Source organism: Cynocephalus volans, chromosome 7 (assembly GCF_027409185.1).
Source record: "Cynocephalus volans isolate mCynVol1 chromosome 7, mCynVol1.pri, whole genome shotgun sequence".
NCBI lineage: Eukaryota > Metazoa > Chordata > Mammalia > Dermoptera > Cynocephalidae > Cynocephalus > Cynocephalus volans.
Window position 1 is genome coordinate 3868311 of NC_084466.1, and position 8088 is coordinate 3876398.

An 8088-nucleotide genomic window follows, 5' to 3' on the forward strand; every position below is an offset into this window, starting at 1 on the left:
ACTGTTTTCTAGAGTGGTTGTACCATTTTGCATTTCCGCCAACAATGCTGAGAGCTCTGGTTGCTCCACATCCTCACCAGTGTTTGGTATATAGGACTATTCAGATAATCTACTTAGTCTTGGATGAGTTTAATGGCTTTTCCTTTCGAGGATTAATACTAAGTTAATACTAAGTTGTCGAATTTGTGTGTGTAGAATTGTTCATAGTATTCCCTATTATCTTTATGTTTGTGAAGACCATAGAGATGTCCTTTATTTCCTTCCTAATATTGAAAATTTGGATATTCTGATTTTTCCTTTTCAGACCTATCAGAAGTTTATCAATATTACTGATCTTTTTAAAGAATGAGCTTTGGTTTCACCAATTTTTTCCTATTGTTTTTTTGCTTCCAGCTTCATGGATTTTTTTGCTCGTGTCTTTATTTTTTTCATGTTTTTATTTTGGGTTTACTTTGCTCTTCTTTTTCTAGTTTCTTAAGGTAGAAGCTTAGAAGATTAATTTGAGACTTTTAAATTTTTTTTAAAATAAGCATTCGATGCTATGAATTTCCCTTTAAGCATGGATTTACCTGCATCCCTTCAACTTCATTTGTTATATTTTCATTCAGTCAGTTTCAAATAATTTTGAATTTCCTTGAGACTTCCTTTAATGTATAGTTTATTTTAAAGTGTGTGTTTAATTTCTAAGTGTTTGTAGATTTTCCTGTTATATTTCTGCCTTCATTATGATCATAGAACACCTCATGGTATGATTTCAATAATCTTACATTTGTTAAAGTTTCTTTTATGACCTAGGGTATGACCTTCCTTGGTATTCTAGGTACAATTAACAAGAATAAGTATTGTACTAGTGTTGGATAAATTATTCTACATGTTAATTAGGATGCATTTGGTTGATGGCATTGTTCAGTTCTTTTATATCACTATTTATTTTCTGTCTACTAATTTAATCATTTACTGAGAAGCGAGTGTTGAAGTTTCCTGCGTAAGTTATGGATTTTTGAATTTCTTCTTTTGGTTGGAATAGTTGTTGCTTTATCTATATTTAGCTGTATTATTATGTGCACACACATTTAGTATTGTTATGTCTTCCTAGTGAGTTGACACTTTTATCATTATGCTATGTGCCTCTTTATGTCTGACAGTTTTTTTTTGCTTTGAAATCTTCTTTGATATTAGCATAGCTACCCCATCTTTCTTTTGGTTAGTTTTTGCTTGATATGTCTTTTCTGTTCAATTTATCCCATCCATATCATTATATTTGAAGTGAGATTCTTGCAGACAATATACAGTTGGGTTATATTTTTAAAATCCGTTCTGGCAATCCTTGTCTTGTAATTGGTATGTTTAGATTTAGACTGTATTTATGTTTAATGTAATTATTGGTACTTGTATGTTTGCATTTAGGTCTAGTTTTTTATTATTTGTTTTCTATTTGCTACCTCTGATTTTTGTTTCTCCTTTCCTGTCCTTTTTCTCTTATTTAAACATTTTCTACTATACCATTTTAACATATTTTGTGTAGTTTACTATATTGATATATTTTTAAAACTTTAGAAGATGAGAATCTTCTGTTTTCCTGGATGTTTCCCATTTCTAATTTTCTTCCTTTTTCCTGATGTTCCAAGTTTTGTTCTCTTATTTCCTTTGTCTGAAGAACTTACTTTAGCAATTTCTTTTTTAGAAATAGTCTGCTGGCAGCAAGTTCTTTTAGTTTTCCTTCATCTCAAAATGGCTTTATTTCATTTTTCCAAAGGATTTTTTTCCCCCACTGGAATAGAATTCTGACAGTACTTTTCTTTCAGCAATTCAAAACTGTTGTTTATTTCCTTTTCTTCTGGCCTCCATAGTTTCTGCTAATAAACCTCAGTCATTCAAATCTTTATTCCCCTATATGTAGCTACTTTTAGGATTTCTCATTGTCCTTAATTTTCAGACAATTAATTATGACATGTCTGGATGGGGATTGGGTTCTTTGAGCTTTTGAGTCTATAGATTTATGTCTTTCTCCTGTGGAAAACTTAATATTTTTGGCAGTCCAATGACTGGGTTAGGTTCCAGACTGCAAATTCCCATCCATCTTCCACGATCCGTGGTTCCAATATCAGTTCAGTTTCTGCAGTACTCTTCAGATCTGTCCCATGTGTGTGCTCTACGTGTGGGTGGTGGAGTCAGTTCTCAGGCTTTGGGAAGCTGTTTAGAATGCTTGCACAGATCAAAGGTGAGCCCAGGAGTTCACAAACAATTTTATAGGGTCTCCTTCCCACGTTCCACCCACTGTATAGTCTTCGCATTACTTTCCAGGTCCCTGAAGTTCCTCCTTTGATCCTTTGTCCAGAAAACTGGGTCTTTAGTTACTTCCCTCTGCACACACTTCCTGTGGCTGCAGCTGCCTCTGGGCTAAATGGCAGCGGGTTGGATGGAACATCTAAATCTGGTTTTCTTCACCAATCTGTCTGCTACCATTTACCTTTAGATTCCTCTAATAGCTGCTCCATGGATTCAAGCAAAGGACAGGCTGGACAGTGCTTCCTCACCCTCACCTGGAAATGGTACCAACCAAGACAGCAATTTAGAAACACAGAGTCCTAGTTTTGGTGGTTATAAATACGATGGTGATGTACAGAAGAGAAACAATGCCTGTTTTAAAAATCTTTTCACTCTTTTTTTCTAGTGCTTGAATTCACTGTAAGTCACTGATTTAGTTCACTATTATGCAAGAGCTTTTTAAAAAAATTTTAATAGCTACATGCTGGCTCTTCTCCTGCACTTTCTCAGTATAGCCAACTGTACTTTAAATAACAGACAGTGGCTTCTGCTCATTTTGGGTACCGCCATTTTTATATTAGAACTCTCAAATCCTCGGGCTTAGATGTCAGTCTGTCTGTCCTCATAATCTGTATCTGATCCAAAGGGCTTTCTTGTTGTGCTCATGGAAGTAGACAAATCCGAGTTCAGTCAACTCGTGACCTTGGGCAAGGTATAAAACCTCCCAGTGGGGCTGGCCCATCAGCTCAGAGGGTTAGAGTGTGGTGCTGATGACACTGAGGTCCAGGGTTCGATCCCTGTACCAGGCAGCCACCAGAAAAATAAAAAGAAAATAAAAGGAAAGGAAACCTCTTAGAGATCTACATAACTTAAGTCACTTTTATTTGCAGTTCTTCCAAACCAGAATCACAGACCAGGAGGAATCTTCAGGAAGAGGAAAAACGTGTTTGGCTGCTCTCACCCATTCATCCTTCCAGTCGTTATTTCTTTCATCGACTCCGTCCATCCATCCATCGACCATCCATCCATTCCTTTATCATCCATATTCTGTATGCTTACCAATTTCCAGATGCTAGGTTAGGAAAAGGATAAATGGAAATGAATGATATTGAGCCCTTGAGAAGCGTTCTGTTAAAAAAGAAAAGAAAAGAAAAACGTCATTGTGAAAGAAACCTGTCACTTGAGAAGTATGTAACATGAGGTTATAGAACTGAAAATACAGTTATGTACTAGATAGTCATGGGTCGAGGGCTGGATTACAGATGGAATCACAGCAGTTGCCTACCTCAGAGTGTGGCCTTGAAGATTAAAGGAGAGATGAGACCACGTGTGGAGGAGGCGGTGCACTCAGGGCTCTTCCTTGGTGCAGACCCTGACTAAGGCCCAGGGACTCAGTGTCACACTGCGCAGTCGCTGCCTGGGAAGAGTTTATAGCAGTGGATTATTTTTCTTCCGCTTTCTGCATCTTCTTTTACATATTTGTCTAAGTCATTTTGAGGATGATTCTACATTCAACCTCATTTCCACTTGAATGGCAAACAGTCCCTAATTAATTCTCACAATGCAAAAAAAAAAAAAAAAAAAAAAAAGCATTTAGTTTTATTGAACCAAAGACCCTTTCTCTGCAATATTAAAAAGTATCCCCTAGAGTAGCTTTTAAGTATTTGGGATTTTTGTAAAATCATACTTTTCATAATTCACATCTTCTTTAACCTTTGTTATCCCAGATTTAAGAGATGTTTTCAAGTAGTGCTATAAGAAGCTCTTCGTCCTTACCCTTTTAAGCGTTTTAGTTTATACCTGTCTGACTCCACTACGTCTCCCTCTAGTTTGACAAAAGAAGATTACACATGCCACGGAGGCCATCAGTCAGTCCACTGTTCATCAAGAACCCTTATTTCACAAGGCATTCTCCTGATTCCTGGGAGGGGACAAAGTAGTAAAACCTATCCCCTCTCACAGGGCCACCATCATTTGGACAGGTAAGGTACATACGCAGGAACTATTTAATACTAGGGCACTGAAGGACAAGGACTTTGCAGCAAGCTTCAACATCTCATAAGCCCCCTTCTCCTACTTCCAAACTACACTTGAGTCACACCAGAGACCTGAGAATATCTTTTAAAGACAGCAAGAGAAAAATATTTCGCGATCCTATTAGGTAACTTTCAGGACACGAATTTTCCTGTCCACGGGTCATTGCTCACGACGCTGCTTAAAGGAGCTTTCTGCTTCTATGGGTGGCGAAGGTCCCTCCTAGCTCTGAAGTGGTGCAGAAAACAGTCCATTGTTCCATTTAAACCCCAGCATCCACCGCCTGGACACCCGCTGCTCGGCCAGCTCTTTTCAGAACAAGTTTTGAGATGCTTCTGACTCCAAGACCTTTTCTTCTTGGGTCCATCGTGGGAACCTCTCCCGGGATCTCCTTCCACCCTGCAGAGGGGAGGCTCCTCAAGCACTGATCTGGGGGGAGCCGGGGTCTCCCCAGGGCGGGCATTGCTCCCTGCAAACTCCTGCTCCGCACAGCTCTCCCTTCCCTGCCGCTCAGCTAGCTTGGAGGTCACTGTCCTCCCTAGTGCCCAGGGCAATCCTCACCTTAACATTTGGTTTGCAAAACAAAAATGTAGCCCAGGTTCTGAAGGGAACCGGAACTCTCCAGGAAGTGGCCTGGGTGAGGTTGCTTTGGGAGCTCCGTGAAGGCCACAGCAAGCCTGCTCCCCATGTCAGGGGGTACCGCGGAGAGAGTCCTGACGCTCACCTGTGCGGGCGCACGGCCCCCTGCCCTGACGCTCACCTGGGAGGGCGCGCGGCCCCCTGCCCTGACGCTCACCTGGGAGGGCGCGCGGCCCCCCTGCCCTGACGCTCACCTGGGAGAGCCCGCGGACCCCCTGCCCTGACGCTCACCTGGGAGGGCGCGCGGCCCCCTGCCCTGACGCTCACCTGGGAGAGCCCGCGGCCCCCCTGCCCTGACGCTCACCTGAGAAGGCGCGCGGCCCCCTGCCCTGACGCTCACCTGAGAAGGCGCGCGGCCCCCTGCCCTGACGCTCACCTGAGAAGGCGCGCGGCCCCCTGCCCTGACGCTCACCTGGGAAGGCGCGCGGCCCCCGTGCCCTGACGCTCACCTGGGAGTGTGAGCGGCCCCCCTGCCCTGACGCTCACCTGGGAGTGTGCGCGGGCCCCCTGCCCTGACGCTCACCTGGGAGGGCGCGCGGCCCCCCTGCCCTGACGCTCACCTGGGAGAGCCCGCGGCCCCCTGCCCTGACGCTCACCTGGGAGAGCCCGCGGCCCCCTGCCCTGACGCTCACCTGGGAGGGCGCGCGGCCCCCCTGCCCTGACGCTCACCTGGGAGAGCCCGCGGCCCCCCTGCCCTGACGCTCACCTGGGAGAGCCCGCGGCCCCCTGCCCTGACGCTCACCTGGGAGGGCGCGCGGCCCCCCTGCCCTGACGCTCACCTGGGAGAGCCCGCGGCCCCCCTGCCCTGACGCTCACCTGGGAGAGCCCGCGGCCCCCTGCCCTGACGCTCACCTGGGAGAGCCCGCGGCCCCCTGCCCTGACGCTCACCTGGGAGAGCCCGCGTCCCCCTGCCCTGACGCTCACCTGGGAGAGCCCGCGGCCCCCTGCCCTGACGCTCACCTGGGAAGGCGCGCGGCCCCCCTGCCCTGACGCTCACCTGGGAGAGCCCGCGGCCCCCCTGCCCTGACGCTCACCTGGGAAGGCGCGCGGCCCCCCTGCCCTGACGCTCACCTGGGAGGGCGCGCGGCCCCCCTGCCCTGACGCTCACCTGGGAGGGCGCGCGGCCCCCGTGCCCTGACGCTCACCTGGGAAGGCGCGCGGCCCCCCTGCCCTGACGCTCACCTGGGAAGGCGCGCGGCCCCCCTGCCCTGACGCTCACCTGGGAGGGCGCGCGGCCCCCCTGCCCTGACGCTCACCTGGGAGGGCGCGCGGCCCCCGTGCCCTGACGCTCACCTGGGAAGGCGCGCGGCCCCCCTGCCCTGACGCTCACCTGGGAAGGCGCGCGGCCCCCCTGCCCTGACGCTCACCTGGGAAGGCGCGCGGCCCCCCTGCCCTGACGCTCACCTGGGAAGGCGCGCGGCCCCCCTGCCCTGACGCTCACCTGGGAGTGTGAGCGGCCCCCCTGCCCTGACGCTCACCTGGGAGAGCGCGCGGCCCCCCTGCCCTGACGCTCACCTGGGAGGGCGCGCGGCCCCCTGCCCTGACGCTCACCTGGGAAGGCGCGCGGCCCCCCTGCCCTGACGCTCACCTGGGAAGGCGCGCGGCCCCCCTGCCCTGACGCTCACCTGGGAAGGCGCGCGGCCCCCCTGCCCTGACGCTCACCTGGGAGTGTGAGCGGCCCCCCTGCCCTGACGCTCACCTGGGAGAGCCCGCGTCCCCCCTGCCCGCGCACACCTGCGCCCGGCTCTGGCGCCCCCATCCCCCGGGCTGCGCGGGCCCGGGGCAGGGGGACTAAGGCAGCTCTGAGTCATTTTCCCACAGCCTCTGCGTGGGAGCGTTTGCTCGCCTTAGCGTCCTACTTGTCCTTCCTGAGCCGCGCGGGGACCGCGGGGACTGCGCCGCTGACGCGCCCGAAATAGCGGCGCACACGCCGGGGCTGCGCCCCCGCCCCGCCGGCCCGGCCTGGCTCTCGGCTGAGTCACCGCCGCCAACGTCACGCAGCCGACATCAGGAAATGCCTGTTTTAGGCTCCAGTGTCAAGTGGAGCTGCAGGTGACTTCTGGCTTGGATGACGTCTCCACGCGGTTTCCCTGGCTTGCTGCGCGGGGCGAGTGTCGCACACTGTGCACGCGGGCGCTCTGCCTTCGGGGATATTCATCTTTTCTGATGCAGATTAGAAAATTCTGCAGACTGCTTTGAAGCAGGCTTTGCTAGACACTTCCATGAAACCGTTACGTGTCTACACATCACGAGTTCGCTTCCGATCTGTGAGAAATTTCCAGAACAAACTGCAGGTGGCCCCCTCGTCCTCTTCTTGCAATGGCACCTCAGCAGAAGGGTTTTGGTAAACTTTGCAGCAGCCCTGGCCTTTTTGATTCAGTGTTTACGGAGGTTACCTTGAAGCACATTACCAGGTACTAATTAGGATCTATGGCCGGGTTCATGAAGTTTTTTTTTTTTTTTAATGCAACTGTGTTGGAAGGAAAGTGGATGGAGAATTATTCCAAATACATGAAATGACCTCTCTTGCCAGAGTTTGCAAATATGAATTATAATAGCAAAAATACGGTGAGAACACACATTTTAAAGTAATTATTACAAATGGACATTGTGTGTTCTTTACTGTTTTGGATGGTTTCCTCTTAAAGAAGCCTCCCTTGGTACCTAAAGAAATCCCATCTCTACTGCCCTGTCCTTTCACCCCTTCTTTGCCAACAGCTCTTTCCAAGCATCTGTCAAGTATAGGGTATGGGGCCTAGCCTCATTGCATAGAGTGTAGGAATTCTTGGAATCCTCAAGGAAGTGGTGGCTCCGGTGGGGATAAGAATGGCCTACAGGGCAGTATGGTGGGTGGCTCCTCAGTGGACAGCTTCCTCAGCCTTTGCTGGTGAACAGGACATCGACTGAGTGACACTCTTCCCGTTGTCCAGATTAGTACCTAGAGCCCCGAACTGACGAGAGACACGCAGTGCCACATATTCTGAAGAGAGCTGTAAACAACAACGGGGCGGAATTCCCATCCAGCTGAGAAAGCCCAGCTCCCTCAACCACTGCGTGGGGCCCTCCCCAGCGGTGCTCCACTTCCAGGGAGGAGGAAAGCGGAGGAAACGGGGAGGCATGAGGCGGCAGACTGCATGGGGCTGCTGT

At 49.8% G+C, this 8088-nt stretch overlaps 1 long non-coding RNA gene across 2 annotated transcripts; it reads right to left on the reverse strand.

Moving 5' to 3' along the window:
* Positions 1–1775: 1775 nt before the first annotated feature.
* On the reverse strand, positions 1776–6822 carry LOC134382726 (uncharacterized). 2 transcript variants are annotated; one of them, XR_010024089.1, is made up of 4 exons: positions 6641–6822; positions 3554–3685; positions 3230–3396; positions 1776–2543 (listed from the first exon to the last, which is right to left on the reverse strand). It is a non-coding gene; the product is annotated as an uncharacterized LOC134382726 (long non-coding RNA). The 2 variants fall into 2 exon arrangements; XR_010024090.1 differs by lacking the exon at positions 1776–2543 and having other exon boundaries at positions 3161–3396.
* Between the last annotated feature and the right edge of the window lie 1266 nt (positions 6823–8088).